This window comes from Mugil cephalus, chromosome 16, assembly GCF_022458985.1.
Source record: "Mugil cephalus isolate CIBA_MC_2020 chromosome 16, CIBA_Mcephalus_1.1, whole genome shotgun sequence".
Classification (NCBI taxonomy): domain Eukaryota; kingdom Metazoa; phylum Chordata; class Actinopteri; order Mugiliformes; family Mugilidae; genus Mugil; species Mugil cephalus.
In genome coordinates this window covers 3,592,207-3,612,304 of record NC_061785.1, presented here as the reverse complement: position 1 = coordinate 3,612,304, position 20,098 = coordinate 3,592,207, and the positions used below count along the sequence as shown (strand labels likewise).

The 20,098-nt window shown below is 42.1% G+C and overlaps 1 protein-coding gene across 7 annotated transcripts in view; it reads right to left on the bottom strand.

Moving 5' to 3' along the window:
* LOC125022862 (protocadherin-15-like) overlaps positions 1–19,569 on the bottom strand; it is a 217,664-nt gene extending 198,095 nt beyond the window's left edge. For 3 of the 7 annotated variants that reach the window (XM_047609812.1, XM_047609813.1, XM_047609818.1), the window contains exon 1: positions 18,491–19,565. The gene's annotated coding sequence lies outside the window, so the exon portion shown is untranslated. Of the gene's footprint in view, positions 1–18,490 lie in introns of all 7 variants that reach the window. The other 4 variants (XM_047609817.1, XM_047609816.1, XM_047609819.1 and 1 more) reach the window with 2 other exon arrangements.
* Between the last annotated feature and the right edge of the window lie 529 nt (positions 19,570–20,098).

Sequence of the window (20,098 nt, the reverse complement as noted above, 5' to 3'; positions counted from 1 at the left end):
AAAACCAAATATAAAAACCTTCGTATCCTCTTTTGTCGCCACAAGTTTCCTTCTGCACTTGTCTTTGTGTAAATCGTGGCTGTTTCTATGTAAAATGTCAGTGTATAAATGTGTATATTCTTAGTTTGTGCTGATTCTGACGTCTCTGTATATGATAATAATTAAAACAAACAAAAAAAAATCCACGAAAGTCGGTGCTGCAGACGCGTCCAGTGCAAAACGACCGTAAAGTAAAACTGTTAAAAGTTTGACTGGACTTCACCTCAAAAGATGCAGAGTTGGAAACCTGCAACAAGTCCTCGAAGCAGATATTGTGCACAAGAGGCAACACCTGGAATTTGATTAAACATCTGGCAACACATTATTAATAATAATAATAATAATCTCAAAACTACCGGTTATCAGATAAAACCTTAACGATACCCATCCCTAGGCTGCAAGGGCTTGTACAAGACTGGTCGACTTCACTGCTGCTTTAAGCATCGTGTAGTCACTGGTCACATGACGATAACAACATGGCCGCCTCCTAGAAGACAGGTGAGGAGCCCAGTGAGTCCTTGGTTTGTCAAGTGTGTGGAAACACTTCACTGAAGATGAAGTATCTGAAGTGTCTTGGTGTGACATGATTCCAGAAACACAGAAGAATTTTAAAGCTGCTACAGGAAATATTTTACCAATTAAACAATTCAATTGAAAATTAACAAATCAATAGACCAGATATGCATGAATGAATATGCATGACGTAACAGACAAAACACCAATTGCCACTGACTCGTTGCGACACTCCCTTCAGCTCTCTCCAAAAAACAAAGATACAACAAAAGAAACTCATCCAAGTTGACTTTGTTTTACCTTTTTTTTTATACCATCACATGGTCGACTGACGATCTTCACAGACATTGTTCAGCTCTGTTTTCATTTCACATCCCGCAACTTTGATCTTTTGATTCACTTGTGCAGCTCTAATCAGCTCCTTTTTCCACACACAAACCTTCGATCCAACGAATCGTGACCGGCTGGTTATGTCGGAGAAGCGTTTAGTGTCTGAGGAGTCGGCAGGAACCAGACCAGAGCTAAGTGAACATTAGACTTACAAGGTTTAAATTTATCAAAATTGGCAACTGCTCCAAGTTTCAAACTTTGATGTTATTTCATAGTGAAGACACGTCTTTGACGCGGAAAGTCTGGGTTTCCTTCTGTTTCATGCCAGCATCGATCTTTTAAAAAATGCAACAGTGAAGGAAAAAAAGCACACGTACGCTACACTGCACCGGCAGGCATCAAAGATAAGGAGGGGAAACGCGTACAGTTCTTTACTTTACGATCACGACAGAAACGCTTCAGTGTGTTTGGCCTTCGTTTTCTTTAAAAATAAAGATTTTTTTTCTTGTTTTTTTTCTGTTACGTTAACCACAGCTTCATTAGACTTTAGACTCCAATTATCAGACAACTAGAGGCTCCAGAATGGAGTAAATCCCCATAGACCCCCCAACTTTACAGCATTATTAAACATGTTTACAGCCTGGTGCCAAAAACAAGTTTGGTCTCAACAGTTTATTTCACTATTCATGACGACCGTACGGGTTTTATTAAGGTTTGGAATTTTGCAAAGTTAAGGGAGTTTCCACTTTGAGTGACAGGTGTTAGCCTGAGCTAACAGGTAGCGGAGAGTTTGGCGGTGGGCGGGTCTCAACATCCAGGCTGCTTTAGCTCCGCCCCAACATGACCCCCCCCCCATGTCCATATTTGGATTATCCGAGTGTGGGCGGAGTAAAGCTAATCAAACATGGCGACTGCAGGCTCCGCCCACTTTGAGCTTCATTTTCGAGGTTCATAATCCAACAGGTGATGTCACGATGGGTTTGTCCACAGTGTAAACAGTCAATGGTGCAAAGACCTGAATCCAGGTTGTGATTCATTGGGAGTACATTTCCTAGAATTTAGGACACATTCCACTTCACTCATTTTCAAGTTAATGGACCAGGAGAGGCCAGTTAAGCCTCCGCCATCTATTTCCTGTCCTCCATTAAGCTCGTTTCCTGTCCCCTTCCTGAGCAACATTAGAGGGACGTGTCGACGCACCACGAGGACCGGGTTTGCATTTGCATGTGTGGACGAGGCCGGTGCGTTGGCATGTTTCGATTCATACACCAGGGGAGTGAATAATGGGGCGTACTGCGCAGGTAACATGGTGTAAGTAGGTGTTAACTATGACAGATTGTGCTGTCACTGGTGACCATGGCTGATCAGTTAGATCCCCCTCACCTCTCCGCTCCTCAATTATTTCACAGTCGCATAACCGCACGGAAGGCAATAAATCTCACATCTCATTTCATACGCTTGATTTCAGCTCTAATGTCATGGCACCTCCAGTTTCGATTACTTTTTTTTTTTTTTTTAAGGGGCGGTTGGAGAGGGAAGGGGGCATTAGCTAACAAGGAGTGAGCTTGTGTCAGTGTTTAGTCCAAAAAGACTCAGATGCAGGAAATGGTTTCAAAAACCAAACATTTATATAATCTGTATCTGTATTTGCATCTTATTAAATTTCTTGCCACAGCGAAATGCATTGTGTATATATTTCTGTCACTCTGTGTTTTCTCCAAATAAAAATTAATAAATTGTGCATGACCCTGGATTTTTAACATATTCTTGTGAAACAAATCTCATGGGATCAGTTCCTCTGATGAGATTTCAGCCTGAAACAAACATTTTAGGGATAAAAGTGGAACCGTATGGATTCAAACTTAAAGGCGGTTTAGGCTTCTAAAACTACACCAGTGCTTCTCAGAGTGTTTTCATTACTGGTGGGTAATGGAGACATCACTGGTGAGACGCGTTACATGGCAGGAAATATTCAATTTAATGCATATTTTTTTTTTCCGTGACAAAAATCCCTGATCCACTTTTTTTTTTCGTTTTCCAAGCGTCAAGTGGGAAAAACAGAACAGCCGCACACAGAGGACCGCGATGTACTGCGGTCTCCTACTTTTTGCAACATCTTATTATTTTTGAAAAGATGTGCAGCGGTAAACAGGCTCATTGCAGCCAACTAATGCAGGAAAAAAAAAATGGATTTGCTTTGTTTTTTTGTGTTGCTTCTTTGCACGGCTTCATTATTTTCTGTACTTTCAACTTTTGATTTTGAAGCAAGTAAAGGCACAACTGAACTTTGTGCTATTTGTTTTTTAATGATTGTTGATTTGCTATGAGGTGTAACATAACTTTGTGTGTGTTTAAGATGTGTAATTTGTCAGGATTTCTGATCAGGTTGGGCTTGAAAATTCCCTCTTATTCAAAGTGTGGAATCATGAGAAGCACTGAACTACGCAGACCACAAGAGCTACGTGTTTCTCGCTTTAGTATTTTCGGCTGCTTCTCCATCTCCACAATTTGGATCAATAAAGATGGAACACAGCGAGGAAATGTAAACTGAGGAGGTTCTGAGGTGCAAACATTTGTGTGACTCATCTTTTTCTGAGGAAGTTTCAGTTGCCTTTTTTGAAAGTGACGCAGGAAGTTGGACACAACACACAAAAAGACACAACGCCAAACTGATGATGAGTGCACCAGTGGCTTTCGTCTGCACCTTCATGTCACGTTTTTGACCTGGAACACATTAAGAAACTGATTTCGGTGAAGACTTTGGGACAAAACAGCAAGTTGCCCAAGTGACGCATTTATGCCGAAGAACGCTGTCACTCATTTATTCTTCCTGGAACAGCATCTGTCTCTGGGAAATTTTGTGACACATGAGCCAGAATCTGAGAGACGAGAGAAATTTGTCACTCTGCACGATGTCCCTGCTGAAGTGGCTACCATTCACAGCGAGGTGTCCAACTTGGTAAAGGCGTGCGTTTTTAAAAAAAAATGGACACATTTATAACACATTCTTGAGATAAGGAATCCAAGGCTGCCACTACTGGCTCTCACTAGCGCTTTCCACACAGAAAATTGTCAGGCACAAGAAAAAAAAAAAAAGCCTCTGTCACCCTAGAGAACTAATTCCTACGCTCACTATGCAGACCTGACACACTGCCCCGGAACAGTAATCACGGCTAGCACCTGCCAGCACCGCTTATATTTTGTCACCGGAGTCTGTCTCCGAGCTGCTGATCCAAGGATCTGCAGAGCACTGATCTCCACAGAAGGGGGCTTCAACGCCAGAGCTCCCCCCTCTCAGGACTTCACTCGTCACTCGGTTTAAAGACGAAGGAACGCTGCACTAAATAAATTAACGAATGCACGACATAATCCTGCGACGAAACGTGCCTTAAAACCAACCAGAATCAGCACAGGGGTCACGGGGTGGAATCAGAGACGCACTCGCCGTGTTCAAAAGTCTGACAGCTGTGTTAAATATTAACGCCAGCGTGGAGAGTCGAGACTGGACGGGAAGAGAACACCACAGTGACCGGGTAAAAATAATGAGTTTTTTTACAGGAAGAAACGAAGTAGGCAGGAAAAAGAAAAAAAGATGCAGCAAGAAGATAGAAAAAAGTGAAAGGAGGGCGTATGATGAATAGGTGACATAAGTGGTTGCAGATTTTAATTAGAGTCTGAGCGTGTTCCTCTAACGTGCATCAAGTTGCGAGTGTGAAAGATGACTTTAGTGCCACGGAAAAAAGAGCAGCACTACATCTCACGAACCCACTATGAAAACAAAGCCAGCGCTGCCCTAGTTTGACACGAGCACAGCTGACAAAGCAGTTCAGAGAACAGTGCTCTGATCCCACTGAAACATCACAGCTTGTCTAGGATTTCACTCGAGTCGTGAAGCGGCGTCTGCGCGAGTCCCCGTAGAAGCCGTTCATTACGTTACGTAGTTTATGTAAACATGGTTAAAATGGTAAATGAAAGCCATCTATGATCAGGGATGTAAGAAACAAGAAACAAGTCTAAAATTAGACTTGGCAGCTTCTGGAGCAGGGAAGTCAAACATAAGAGGCCTGGAGGCAAAAGAAACAGACCTCCAGAGGGTCCAGTCTGAGCCACGGGATGAATTTGCAAAGAAGATAATAACTGTTAGTAACTACAATTCCTACTTTGTCCAATAGGTTTGCACTGTTGTAATTACAGTGATATAATAGTAATAGAGAGTCTGTCGAACTAGAGAATGTAGCATCTGAGCTGTCCCTCTATGCTGATTGGTTCTGAGCTGGTCACGTGTTTCATGGGCGCCATGTTTGCTACATCTAACCAATATTCACCCATAGAGAAGTGGCAATAACAGAGAATAAAGTTGGATTAAAAGTTAAAATATGCCACAGGATCAGGAAAACACAGAGGAAACTCCACCGATACCCAAAGTGAAAAAAGAAAACATGGAAAGTTTTGGAAAAGATTAAAAGGAAGAACTGGATGTAAACTGATTTCTCCCTATTATGTGAGGTAAATGTCAGTGTCTCTATTTGACGTTTGTTAAAATTTTATACAGGAAAAATAAAGTCAGACCATCATTAATGTGAACCTTGATCTCAAAAACACTGCTTTACAAATGAATGAAGTTTGAAGCTAGCCTTATGCTAACCTTATGCTAGCTAATTATCTAGACTAAAGGCTTAGAAAAGTAGCAGCTAGCGTCATATATACTGTGTTCATGTAATTTATGTCCATGTAGATAGACACGTTTAATTGTAACTTTGCCTCGGTTATATATAATATATTTTGTATTGTATTTGTATTATATTTTGCAAAGTAGCTAAAACTGTCAAACGATCTGGCCCATAATGTTCTTTATTTTTTGAGTTGCTAACTGTTTGATCGTTTTCTGCCTGTTGGTCTCATCCGACCAAATCAATTAACATAAGAAAACACATTTGATTCCCCAAAACTGTAACTATGGATTCACCTCTCACTGAATCCTCTTCGTTTTCCCACCAGGGTCCATATCTGTGACTTTTATGTCCGGCGTGTAGCAGGGCCGACTACAACTTGTTCAACCTTTACCCGAAAAAAAAAAAAAAAAAAAAAAAAAAGCAGCTGGAGAAGTTGGTAAATCGATGAGTGAAACTATTTCAAAGCCTCCAGTGATCCGGTTTGAACATTTCTGGAACAGAATTTGGTTGCTGGGGCAATATTTAGCCGGCCAGACTCCTCCGCGAGTGAAAGAAAGGAGCGGAGGAGGGAGGGAGGGGAGGGAGTCGAGGGGGAGGGAGCGCGATAGCTGGTGGAATCAGTTTTGATGCCGAGAGCTGTGCGTTGACCCTGATTAAATGCCTCCCCCCGACTCACTGGGACCACTGATAAGAAGACCAATGCTCTCCGGGCGGCCGGCGCGCGAGTCAGGTGTGTTCACGAGCCAGAGCGGACGGCGACGAGGCGTGTCTGCACACGTGCATGCACGAAAGCGTGCGTGACAGTGTGTGTGTGTGTGTGTGTGTGTGCGTCGTCTCAACACCAATTCTCCTGTGTAAACATGCTGACCTGGCACAACACCAGTCGACACTTTGAAGTTGGCTATAGTCGCTGTAATCTCCCTCCCCACCTCCCCCTCCTCCCTCCCACCCCACACACACACACACACACACACACACACTGAGCCGGCGGCAAGACTTAACACAAGCAACCTTCTGTGGCTTAGCGTGTGGTCGCTAACACACAAACAGCCCCCTCCTCGCCCACACACACACATTGTTGCGTATAGTTGCATCCTCTGTCTCCAGCAGAGGAAGATGGAGCAAACTATCTCACACAGGAACGCGTTAACGCACTTTCCATAAACGTGCCACCTGTAATGAGGATTTGTGCTGACGGTTGTCGCGCTTTTTTTTTTTGTTTTTTTTGCTAAAAGTGCCGACCGCTCCTGAGTGCGTCGTGCTGCTGCTGCAGCCTCGGAGCATCTTCAGGTCTTCAATCAGACTCGCTAACTTTTCCTGCCCACAGCCGACGCCGACTCTCCACGCGTGCGCCGCTGTGATAGTCCGACTGCAAAAAGAATTCAACTATTACGAGGAGACAAACGAGTCTCCTGACGCTGGCCTGAACACGCTGCATGAGATCTTCACTTTTGTTTTGCCGGGGATAACAGGTAGAACACCTAGAAGGTGTGAGAGCTAAAAAAATAAATAAAAATGCTGCAGAACTTCACTGACTTGATGCACAGAACCCGTCTGGAAAGGCAGCCCCGTCAACAAACACTCCTCTGGTGATCTATCAGCGTGTATCACTGGCTGAACACAACAAGCAGCAGCTGGAGACGCTTTGAAAGATGGCGAGGAATGTAGCTAGCTGTGTGTTTAACATTTAACAATGTGAACATGAGAGGCGCCCTCAGGGGCGACCATCATCACAGTGAAAGAAACAACAACAACAACAACAAATCCTGCAAACAAAAATCACACATGCTCGACGTGTTGAGGGTTTTTAATGCTAACGGCTATTTTAGCAGCGATCACCGAGTCTTTACATCTAAATTTGTGTTTTCATTTTCTTCATGTCTTAACTGGTATTTTAACCTGATGGCTGCTGCTGATTCATGTAGATGAGCAACGGTTGAATCTGAGAAACATTAACCTAAAAACATTCCATGTTCTTTGACCTGGACACACACCTACCACATCGTCATGGACGCCTCTCTCAAGTTTTAAAGTTTTAAATGCTCTTGAATGAAGCTCTAACTGGAGGTGACTGTAACGTACCGATGGTCGCCACAGCTACACATCAGAAAGGGCGACAACTACTTACTTTTTAAAAAAAAAATCTAAAATAAACCCGACATGTGCTCACACAGCCTCAATGGTTTTCTTTTCTGATGCAACTCTCTGGGTTCTTGGTCCATTAATGTTTTCTGTTATTGTGCGTCAGATATTTTGTCATAATATTGTCTGTCTGTGTCTAATTCTGTAATTGTCTATCATGTGATTGTTGTTTTAAATTTTCTGTGTCTGTGTTGTAAGTTGTGACTAATGCATCAGTGTTGATCAATGTGCATCGTCCCAGTTCAATAAACTACTGCGACTATATGTTATTTTATTAACAAGGTAAAACTCACTGAAATTTAAAACCTCTTTTTCCAGAGTGACCTGATCAAGAGAGCAGCACAGAAAACACAACGGCTTCAGCGAACGCACAAAACACAATATCAACTCCTCCTGCATCGTTCCAGGAGGACGACATTTAAAAAGCCTTTTCACCCAGATTCGGTTCTGACTCTGCATCTGTACGACGTCCTGGATGCACAGGCCCTATCAGCTGAGACTTCTACACAAACGTGTAGTCAGAATAGATTTAGAAATAAAAGTCGTCCAGTGACAGAATCTACGAGCCAACGAAGACGGACAACGTGTCGGCGCCTAGAAGGAGCAGTGATGTACATGACACGCAGCAACCAGTAATAAAATATAACTCAGTAAAAACAGAAAAAATGCTGATGCTTAAATACTCAAGATATTTTCTGACATAGTCTGAAGCTGTTTCACATGTAGTACTATAAATTTGTGTTTAATAATAAAATTAGTGGTGGTTTTATCTCATTTTTGAACAGGGAAGTCGTTGACCAATCAATCAATCAATCAATCAATCAATCAATCAATCAATCAATCAATCAGTCAGACTTTAAAAACATAGCACAAGTGCTGTAAACAATAATCCCACCTGTACCCATCCAACCCCTTCCCACCACACGCACGGACAAAGACACAACTTAAAAATTTGTGTAAAACAAATAAAAACATATTCATTAGAACAGGATCAGGAGAAACTATCGCAGGAGGAAACAACAAGAGGTTGGAGAAAAACGACAACTGAATAACCCTAAAAACAATATGTAGACCTAAGAATATAAAATGAGATAAATAAACAAATAAATAAATGAACAGATACACAAATAAAATCAGACTTAAGGTCATAAAAGCACTATAAAATGCTACCTACTGAGAAATAGTAAAAGAGTAAATAAACAGATTCAATTAAAAGCCAAACTAAAAAGTCTTGAGTTTGCCTTTGTTTGATGTTTGATGTTTAATTGAATTCTCTCTCATGCTTTATTTTACCACAGCCCTGTATGTGTGTGCGTGTACCCTGCAGTGTGTGTGTGTGCCCTGTATGTGTGTGCGTGTACCCTGCAGTGTGTCCTCATGTGTTCAGCTCCTCACACACATAACCAGTGGTGATGTGGAGAAAGGACGCAGCCTTAGGACGCCACAACACGGGTGAGAGCCAGCTCCTTCATCGCTCATGTCCCGCTTACACACTCCAGTCACACAAAACACACAACTGCCACCGAGCTAACTGGACTCGAACATGTGTCAACGCTGCAAAATGTAAAAAAAACTGTGAGCAAACATTCTGAGCGAAGGCGGCGAATCTACGCGGAGCCACGTTATTATACGTCTGAGGCTCATTGGCTGATTCTTTCTTATTCGAGTCCAGGACTGAAGAGGTTTAGGAGCCCCTGATCAGACAGAAAGCTACTTAGGGTATTAAAGTGGGGCAGGGGCTTCTCAGTACTTTTACCCCACAGGATTAAAATTGAGTTAATTTAATCTCACCGTGGGACTCAGGCACACTAGCGAAGATCCTCTGGTACAGGGAAACAACCAATAACACATTTTCAACCCAGTTTTAGAAGCTGCATTAAGATGAATTCAAATCTAATATATATGTATATATATATTTGCTTTTATTGCTGCTCAAATTCTAGCTCTTGTGTTTTCTAATTATATAAAGTCAGCGTGCACAGTTCGATAAAGGTTTAAATGCCTCTCACATGCACTGAGGAGAATAAACTTGTGGTGGAAAGGAAAACAGGTTAGGCAGCTTTCACCAGAGCGCCGCTTTTTTTTTTTCCTTTCTCCTGCCTGAGTTGCCAGATATTCAAACTCCAGGCAGCGTTTTTGGCCAGCGGGCAGATAATCTTGTTAGGAACAATTAACTCGGTTGTATTGTTGAATATATAAAGTCGCTCCCTCACACGGCAGCGTTTCGGAGGCGCGGCGCCTGGCGCCACTGACAAACTCCCAACGAAAATGTCAATGAGGATCGGCTCTGCGACGCCGCGCTGACATTTCAGCAAAAAAAAACCAAAAAAAAACAGCTGAAGTCGTCCGAAGATTCACCCGGTGTGAACTGTGTGCGTGAGAATCCAGCAAATAAACCAAACTAATTTAATTTCTGCTGCTTTTCCTCTTGTACTGCACTAACTGTATAGAGAAAGATTTATTTTGCTGCAAAAAGAAAGATTGCACTATATTGGAAGAAATTCTCTTTAACCACAAACCGATAATGATATAGAGAAATCAGCCATATCATTATGACCACCTTCCAGATACTGTGTAGGTTTCCTTCGTTGCCTCCAACAACTCATTAGACAATCGACATGGACCTTCTGAGGGTTTTTTTAGTTGTTCCTAAAGTGTTTCTGTGTCAGGCTGCATCCTGCTGGTCATTTCTATGGGGTGGGGGGAGTCTGGTCTGGTCTGGTCTAGATGGGTGCTGCATGTCAGGTTCCCATCAGAACACTAAAGTGTCCCAAGGTGCTCAATGTCACTTACTCCTCCTGTCAGTGGTCATAATGTTGTGGCTGATGGGTGTATTTATCCAGAGTGTGTTCAGTGAATTACCTTTTTTCTGGAAAGCTGGTTTAAAAAAACGATTTTTTTCCCTCTTTAATCTGACTATAAAGTTCATCAACCCAAAGAACACGTTTTCAGTCCCGAGAGCCCGTTCACAGACGTCTGACTAACTCAATGAGACGTGGCCATGACAGCTTGTTCTGCGTATTAGGCCAAATGTATGTATCTCCCAGAAGAAGGTACAACAGCTCTAGGGAGGTTTGAAAAGAAGCATTCCAAATAATTAATTCTGCCGAACAAAAAGAACAAAAGGAACAAAAGGACAAGCTCTTAAACGAGGGGTGGACACAAATGAGTCATTTGTAGACGTAAAAATAGACAAAGAACAACACATATGTACCGACGAGGACGACGGAGAAGAACTGAGGAATGAGAATAGTTAAACACGTGTGGTTAATTCAATATGACAGCTTTCTAACAGGGAACAGGGCCAACGGGGAGTGAAAATGTAACTGAATAAAGTTATAGGGCTGTCTTTTATTTTATTTCTCACTAACTACTGTGCGATCAGACCTTTCTCCATCATTCTTTATGAAACCGTGGCCTGATTTTTAAGCATTTTTGTGGCACCGGGAATGAAATCAGTTGGAGGTGTGCAGCTCCCCATCCAACGACTCACTGTCCTCACCTAATAGCTCAATGTAGATGCTCCTTTAGATTTCAAGCTCATTTGGTGTTAAAAGAAAAATAGCTTCATTTCAGGGTACATATCCTCATAATTAAACCCAACCTGTATTAAAAATGCTATTTATGTAAAGCATAAGCGTCCAACAAGAGGTAAAACAAGTCTACGGAGGTTTGAAAGAAGCATTCCAGATAAAAAGAACGAAAGCACAAGGTCTTAAACAAGGAACGGACACATGAGTCATTTGTAGACATGAAAATACACAGAGAACAACACATACATAGAAGAAGAATACATAGGCCTGCTTAAACGAGTGCAGCTAATTAAATATGGCAGCTTTCTAAATGCACAGTGTGCAGGTGCAAGTGAATAAAGTTTTAGGGCTTTCTTTCCTTCAGCTAAGTATAGTGAGATCTGTTGGTGGAATTAAATGAGGCAGTGAAAGAAGAAGCCCTCTGGACTTTCTAACATTCACTAATTAATTAAGATAAAACAAGAACAAGGCGATGCAGCCTTCTCTGACAGAAAGTGTTAACAGCAAATACTATACGATAAGGTCCATACTTCATACTGCCATAATTCAAGGGTTTTTATTTGTCATTTTCAACCGTACAGAAGCATGAGATGGAGCGAAATGATGCACTCAGGTCCCAGATTATTACCATAGTAACTATAACATATATATACTAACAAACAGTACATGTAAGTAAACAGTATAGAAAAGAATAAAGATAAATAAAGTGGAAATATAAATAAAAACTGCAACATAGCGACAGGAATTGTGCAAGTTTGCGCAAGGAAAATGTGCAAAACATTGGGGTTGTGCAACTGACACAGCTCCACCAGAGTTTAACAAACTTACAGCTTCTGGCAAGAAAACATCTCATGTAGATGAAGCAATTTTTTCTAAATTCACTGAGACAAACTGACAGGAATTAGTTTCTAAGTTGAGGAGTGTTGTGGAAATTCATTAATACACAGGAAAAGATGTTAGAATCCCTTGTGTCAAGAAAAAGGAAAACTCATTTAGAAGCTTTGTTTAACTGAGAAACCAACCAGCAGGTATCTACCAACTAGCAACCAGCTAACTAGCCTAGCCAACAGCAGCAGGTAATAAGTGAAGGGACATGCAACTGCACTTCAACCAACACTTCTCCCATCTGCCCAGTGTAAAACACTAGAAGACACCAGCTAACTAGCCTAGCCAGCGGGTATACTCCCATAGCTCAGTCATTGTAATTCAGTTTAATTCAGTCATTTTAATAAAAACATTTTGCATCACTCTCTGAGCAACTGTGGCCTAATTTTTAAGCAGCAGAAGTCTGCTACCTCGCTAAGAAATTGTGCAGCTCCTCATCTAACAGCTCACTGTGGCTGCTCCTTGTTGTTGCTTTACAACACACAATATTTCAAAAAGCTACCACAAACCTAAAACCTGATGTCCCCATGGGAGGACGCAGGGTCTCAAGGGTTAAATCCAAACTGTGTAAAAAAAAATGTTTTTTATGTGAAGCTGCAGCAGTATGAAACGTTTGGTTTGGATTAGCAGCAGTCTCTGAACCCCCTAGATGTTGCCTGATAATGTTTTAAACAATCTGATGTATTTGTACATAGAGATTACACAGAAGTAACGTGATGTGATACCACCGACGGTGATACACGCTGACATTTATTAACTGAGAAGTTTTGTGTTGTCACTTTAACATGACATTTAATAATCGGTCCCAGCATTTACTAATTAAAGTTGATTTAATTCATAAACTTTGTCATTATATTGCATTGTAAGACCTTCCTGAGATGTTAATCACAGACACGTAGCTGGTAAACAAAAAACGTTGAGCTATTAAACCATTAAACCATGTGATGGACATAATGAAAGATTTTCTCTCGTCCCTAAGAAGAAGAATAAAGATGCTAAAGTCAGATTTTTTTTTTCCCCTGGCTGAATATGACAGCTCAAACTCCAGACAATTAACATGTCCACGTTCGAAGGTGGCGCAAGGTCAAAATACTGGAGACAGATATCTTGAGAGATTCAACTCTTTTTTTTACTTTTTACCGCAAATACATGCTGAGGTGTGAAATTCAAGCTGCTGCCAAAGGGCAGAATTATTTTTGAATGTCATTATTGTCACAGTTTTCTCTACTTGCAGCGGAGCGGCTCCAGGTGACTGTAATGAAATCTGAGTACAGCTCTTACAGCGATGCCAAGTTCTGTGGAAACCAGACTAATCAGTAACCCTGCCGATGGGCGCGATGGTCCCCCCTCCCAGGGAGGAAACCACACACTCCAGCCTCTGCTGCTGCTGCAGAGACAGGGTTCAGGGACGCATTTATAAACCACGAGTGAAGAACTGATTTTGAACTGTGCTGCTAACACATACTGGTTTGAAGATGGAAACTGACATATGCTACATACACTAATCAGCCACAACATTATGACCACTGATAGGAGAAGGGAATCTGATCAGGGTTCTGCTGGGAAATCTTTGGACCTATGACCTAGACCAGCTGTCTTCAACGTTTTATCCGCCCAAGGTCCCCAAACTGACTACAAATTAAGTAGGGACCCACTACCTACTATATGTGTTCTATATTAAACTCGACCTAGTGCTATTTATAAATATACATCATTATTATCATTTTGCAGCCAATATTAAGCTACTTAAATAATACACAGGTTCAAATATATATATATATATTTTTTTTTAAATTTTATTTTAAATATTTAGTTCATATGCTGCCTTTTGATTTGCTCAGCAGCGATAGGGGCGGGGCCTACTGTGTGCAGGAGGCTTAGATTGACAGGTCTAGTGCAGCCCTCCATGTGAAACAGTGCGTTGTTTGAGGCAGCTCCTGTATCACTGAATGAATGAAGTGTTGACTGAAAGATAACGTCTTCTGCCTCCATTTATCCCTTCACTAAAATATGTTGGATTCATGTTAATGTTTATTTAAAGAAATTTAAATTTGTCGAGGAAAACTTAAAAAACAAAATGTCTAATCAACCAAAGATTTTGTGACCCCCTCCTGCAGTACCTCTGCAGACCCCCTAGGGGTCGCGGACCCTGTTGAAGACTTGACACCAAGACCAAACCAGGCACCCTCACCCCACGGCAATGATAATCCTTGATGGTTTACAGCAGCCATGCCCTGCAGGATGCAGCCTGACACAGACACACAAATGGTTTGGGAAAAACTCAATTCAATTTTATTTATATAGCGTCAATAACAATACAAATTGTCTCGAGACACTTTTCAAAACCTCTGGAGAAGCCTGAAGGCGACGGTGGCAAAAAAGAAATACTCCAGGAAGAAACCTTGAGCAGAACCCAGCTCATAGAGACAGAAAATAGAGAGAAGAGAACAGCAGGAGAACTGAGATAAAATTCTATCTGTCATAGATTAATCCATCTGACTGAAGCAAACGTGTAGAATCTGATGATGATACAGATACAAGATATAGAGGGTGTGCATTAACGTCACTTCCACTGGGGGCACCACTTACAGCATAAATTAATATTACCTGACACTAAATGTGAACCACAACACCATGTTTCTGTGTCTGGATTCCAGTTGTTTCTTCTAATGCAGTGATACATTTACCTCTCTGTTCTTTGGCAGATATCTGCTTTTCAAATCTGTTGGTTCAATCAATCATGGAGACCGTGGAGACATTCACGTTCATACCCTCTAGATCCCAAACTGATCAAGTATCTGTGGGACGTTTCACAGAGGCCCCTCCCCTCACAGACCACCCCCACTAACAACATTAAACACCCTCAGTAGGTCCATGTCCACCCTCTGATGAGTCACCACAAGGGAAACCTACACAACATTAGTAGTCATAATGTTATGGCTGATCTGTGTATTCTAGTGCTGCCATATTTTTCTCTTTGCCAGACAAAATGTTGCTTTGATTCAAGCAAGCGATTTAATAACTGGATGTTTGTATTTTGTAGCTGGGAGCATTTTTTTCTGGCATCTAACTGACTTAACTGGACCTTAAACCTCCACATCCTTGAGATCCATTCGTTTCTGACATGCCTCATCTAAGACATATTTGTACCATAGGAAACATTTCCTAGTTTTTGTTTCCACTAGCTACACACTAACCTTTGACATGCATTTTCAATAGCGCAGGTCATCTTCTGTTTTTTGGTTGTATTATACTGTGTAAAAACTGAGGAATAAACTTTGCAAAAAACAAAACCTGGCTTCAAGATAAGGCGACAGAAACAGAAGCTCTGGGAATAGTGTGACTAAGGAAGTGGCTCCTAATTAAGAACACGGGGACCCAGATTTTACTCTGCCACATAGTCACTTTCCATTTCTTTCTTTTCCATTTCCTGAGTTTTGTGGAGCGGGACTGAGAAGTGCTGCGATAAAACGACGTGAAGCATCAATCAGTCATTGCCGCATTTGGTACGAATCCCTCGATTTGGAAACACAACTCTGCAGCGAAAGACTCAGTCAGCTCCAGTCCATGTGGCACCAGCTCAAACAGGGGGAGCAGTCGATTAATATTTTACTCAATAAAAACAGATCTGGGTCCAAATCTGAGAAAATGAGCGAGTGCTGAACTGAACTAGATGAACATAGGGGAGTAGAAAACAAACCAAGGAAATGTTGAATCAATGCTTATTAGTGACAAAGAGCTGGTGTGTTTTTCTTTATATATAATTGTGTTAAACTTTCATCCAAGAAATCCCGACTATCACAGTGAGGAGAGGAATCCATTCAAGTAAAATATTTATTTGGCAAGTGTTTTTTTAAAGACTAGGTGCCTAATAAAGCACACAGAGAGAAAGACAGGGGCTTTATCTAAAGGAGGGGGAAGGTAAAAGCAAATTTACTCTGCACTAATAATGGACTAAACTAAAATCTGCAGTGAAATATCACTTTACGGTTATATATATATATATATACACTGTATATATATATATATATATATATATATAAATATATATATATATATATATATATATATCCCCATACAAAGACGAGGGCTTAGCCGCATTTATTTAAATCGAAAGTCCTGGTGCTCCTGTCATCCAGCGTGACTAAAGGGATTTGACACGGTGAAGAGTGGACTGGTCCCAGGTTCACGAAACACATTCTGCCTGTCTGACCCACACATCCACACATGGCCGCGGGAGGAGGCCCCACACACAATCCCACCCAGCCACACAGCCACCCACACACAGGGACAAACTAGGGATGTAACGATTACCGGTATAACGATATACCGCGGTAAAATTCCCAACGGTTAGTATTACCGTTTCAATTTTTTTAATGTCATTAATCCTTTAAAGTCTGAACATATCGCTGCTGATACGTTAAATCTCGCGGTATTTGAATTACCATAACTCACAGTGGTTTGCCCTATTGACAAAATTGAAAGTGTGGCTGAACACTGGGAAGTTGTGTCCATCTCAATAACTATTTTAACAACAAATTTCTCCAAAACAACTTTCTCTTCCTGGGTCTCCCTGGTCTTGCGTCAGTTCCCAACCTGCAGCTGACAGCAGCTGTGCGTCATAATTACCGTACCCCCAGAAAGCGCAACATCCCAGTGTTCTGCCACGCTTTGAATTTTGTCCATCGGTGAGTTACGGTAGTTCAAATATCGCAAGCTATGTTCAGGTCCTAAACGGTTAAAATCGTGATTAATTACCGCACTTTGAATAATTCAAGACGATACGGCTCATTTCTGCAGAGACAGCGACACTCACTCCCTCAGACGCTGGAGCGCATGCGCAGTTTACCTAAAACATAGCGGATGTCTTCTAACACTTCTAATTTGATGAGACAACTATACCAAGTGCAAGGTAAGTTAGCTTGTAGCTGAATGTGGGGATTTAGGAATAAAATTTGGTTAAATTATATCAGTGTGTGCATAAGTAGACTACTTTCTGAATATTATGAGCACATTTCAACGATACCGTGATAATTTTGGTCACAATAATCGTGATTTGATTTTTCTTTTATATCGTTACATCTCTAATACAAAGCAATAATCCACTCCTGCTTCCACACTTGTCTCTGCTTCACCGTGATGCACACAGTGCTACTGCTTATTTAGCACAAAATCCCTTTACCTGTGTGCACCAGCCACTTTTACACACACACACACACACACACACACGCACACACACACACACCAGAGCAGGTGTCACATTATATAAAAGGTTCATACGTTGACACCCCGTCCAAGATTAAGAGGGGGGAAAAAAACTGCAACACCTTTTACCTGTTACACATACTTTACATCACCCCCCTCCCCCTCCTCACCCCTGTCACCTTTGCCTTTCTCCCCCGTCTATCTGCTCTGTCCCGAGGAGGCGACAGCTTGCCGTAATTTAAGGTAATCGGATGACTCTCTCTTGCTCTCCCTCCCTTCATAATCCGAGACACACGGGCTGTTGTGAGGTCGCCTGTTTTTTTTTTTTTTTTTTTTTTTGCACAGACTGCAAAGGAGTCTGCTCAGCCTCCTCACACATCTCACCTACTTGTTGAAAATAACCCAGGCCGTCAGTAGGGAGGGGAGTTACTACACAACAGTAAAAAACATGACTTAGGGATTTAGAACCTGTTATAGAAAAAAACAAACACAAATAAACTAACTGCTTAATTGAGGTTATTCGCGTTATTCACAACATTAAAAACCCCATATAAGGAAAGAAAGGTGCAGGTTTTATGCAAAAAGATAGGATAGATAAGAGTATCACTGATGATCAATGACTTGGGGGAAGGTCTGTGCCGAATTAAAGGGACACATATTCATATAAATGCTTCTTGAATTAATTCAAATCGGCGTCAGTTTACTAAAGCAGCAGGAATAATCTGGTCAGCCCGTTTCAGCACCACGGACAGCGCATTCTGCCCAAAACACATAGGAATCAATCAGCTGCGAGTCTTCAAAGTACTGTACTCAGTGCTCAAGCATGTGCCAGCAGCTACATGAGACTTTTTTTTTTAATCTCTACTTCAGTCCTTCAGTCACAGCAGCAGCGTTTTCCCTCCACGCACAAATACAAACGCTTTTAGTATCGTTTCGAGCCGAAATGATACCAATGCACCGGTGGAATATGAATGCTCGCCCTAGAAACAGATGCATGATGAATAATAAAAACACAAACGGGGGGGGGGGGGGGGGGTTCCTTCAGGTCAGTGAAGTCTCCTCCGAGTCAAGAATAAGAGGTGTTTCATTAAGGAAAGCAGGCTCAAGAGATGCGGTGGGGGGAGGGCGGGGAAGGAGGGGGGGTGGGTGCACACTGACTGCGCGACTTACCGCGTTATCCTCGTGGAAGCCATACGTTCAACATTCAAATCTACTTTTTCCGCACACTGTTGCTGTGTCTGGTCTGGGCCGCGGCGAGGCACAGCCCGAAGAAGAGGAGACAATCCGGGAAATAGCATCCACACAACTCATCCGAGCAGCCCGCCTGGCGAAAGACTGACCCCACTTTTTCTTTTTCTTTTTTTTCTCTCTTCTCTTTTCCTCTCGGAGGTGTGTGTGTGTGTGTGATGGGGGGTGAGGGAAAGAGAGAGGGAGATGTAGAGAGAAATTCTGCTGCCTTCAAGGCGAGAGGAATCACCGAGGAGTTTATTTTCAAGTCACAAAAAGAGATGCGGTCTTCGTGTCAGTAAAAAAAAAAAGAAAAAAGAAAGCGAAAAAAAGAAAAGAATCCTTCTCTCCTCTTGTCTTCTTTTAGTTTAAGCCTCCGGCTCAGAAGGTAACTACGAGCTCTGTAGGAGAGACGCGGAGTAACAGTATATGTGCGCTAGTATTCCCCCTTTGCTTTCGCAACCGGAGAGAAGGAGGGAGAAATGGAGGGGGGAGGGAGGGAGGGAGGGGGAGAGATCCAGCGACATTGGCTGGAGAGAGAGAGAGAGAGAGAGAGGGAGAGAGAGAGAGAGACGATGCAGAGTCAGAATGGGAGGTTTTGTCTTAAGGTAGCCGCGCATTAACCGCAGGAGCAGCACAGAGATCGGTGCACCGTAATCTAATTATGTGCACGGCAAAAAGCGCACGGATTACCGGCTGGTTCGTCTGCTCCGCTCTTTGCGCCCCATGGCGGAGAGGGAAGGAGCACGGTTAGAGCAAGGCATCAAATTTTAACTCTTCTCACGCTCACGTCCAGAAAAAAAACAAAAACAAAAAAAACAAAAATTAAATAAATTAATAAAAACAGCGCAACAACAAAAAAGACACACATCTGCCCCGACAAGACTGGCTTCGTTTTACATTTTGTTGGTGTAGCCCCAGAGACGGTGCCACAGGTGCAGCAGTGGAACCAAGAGGGCGCACCGCGCAGCACCAGGTGAATCTTAATTCCCGAGGTGCATTTTGGAAAAGGCCACAGTGCAATTAACACATGGATTTCATGCTTCTTTGGAGCTGTGAACTATCCCCCTTTATTGGGGATTAACTGCTCATGGGAGCTCCTTCCTCCGTCTCAAATTTCCCAAAAGTACACGTCATCCATCTGCCTCTTTGCCATCAATGCCTCAAATGTCCCAGTCACTTCTCCGCTTATTTTGAATCTGTCACTGCTGACTCTGGTGCTGCAGGTGTCAACACATTAAAACCGTGACTTACAATCACTTCTGTCTTTTCTGCATCAGAAAACGAGTCACAACTCCTGAACTCTCACCGGGAATGTTTAGTTTGGGTTGTGAATATCACAACAGATGGTCTCATCATATGAATTCAGCTCCATTTGAACGCAGCATCCGAGTCCTGTACACAAAATGTTTGGTATTAAAGTGATAATGTCAGCTGTAAACTACTAGCTTAGCCAGATCTGGCTAACATAACCTCCTAAGACCCGAGTTTTAGTTTGGTGTGGATTGTTCAGGTATTTGGGATTAGTTGGACCTAATAAGTATAAAAAAT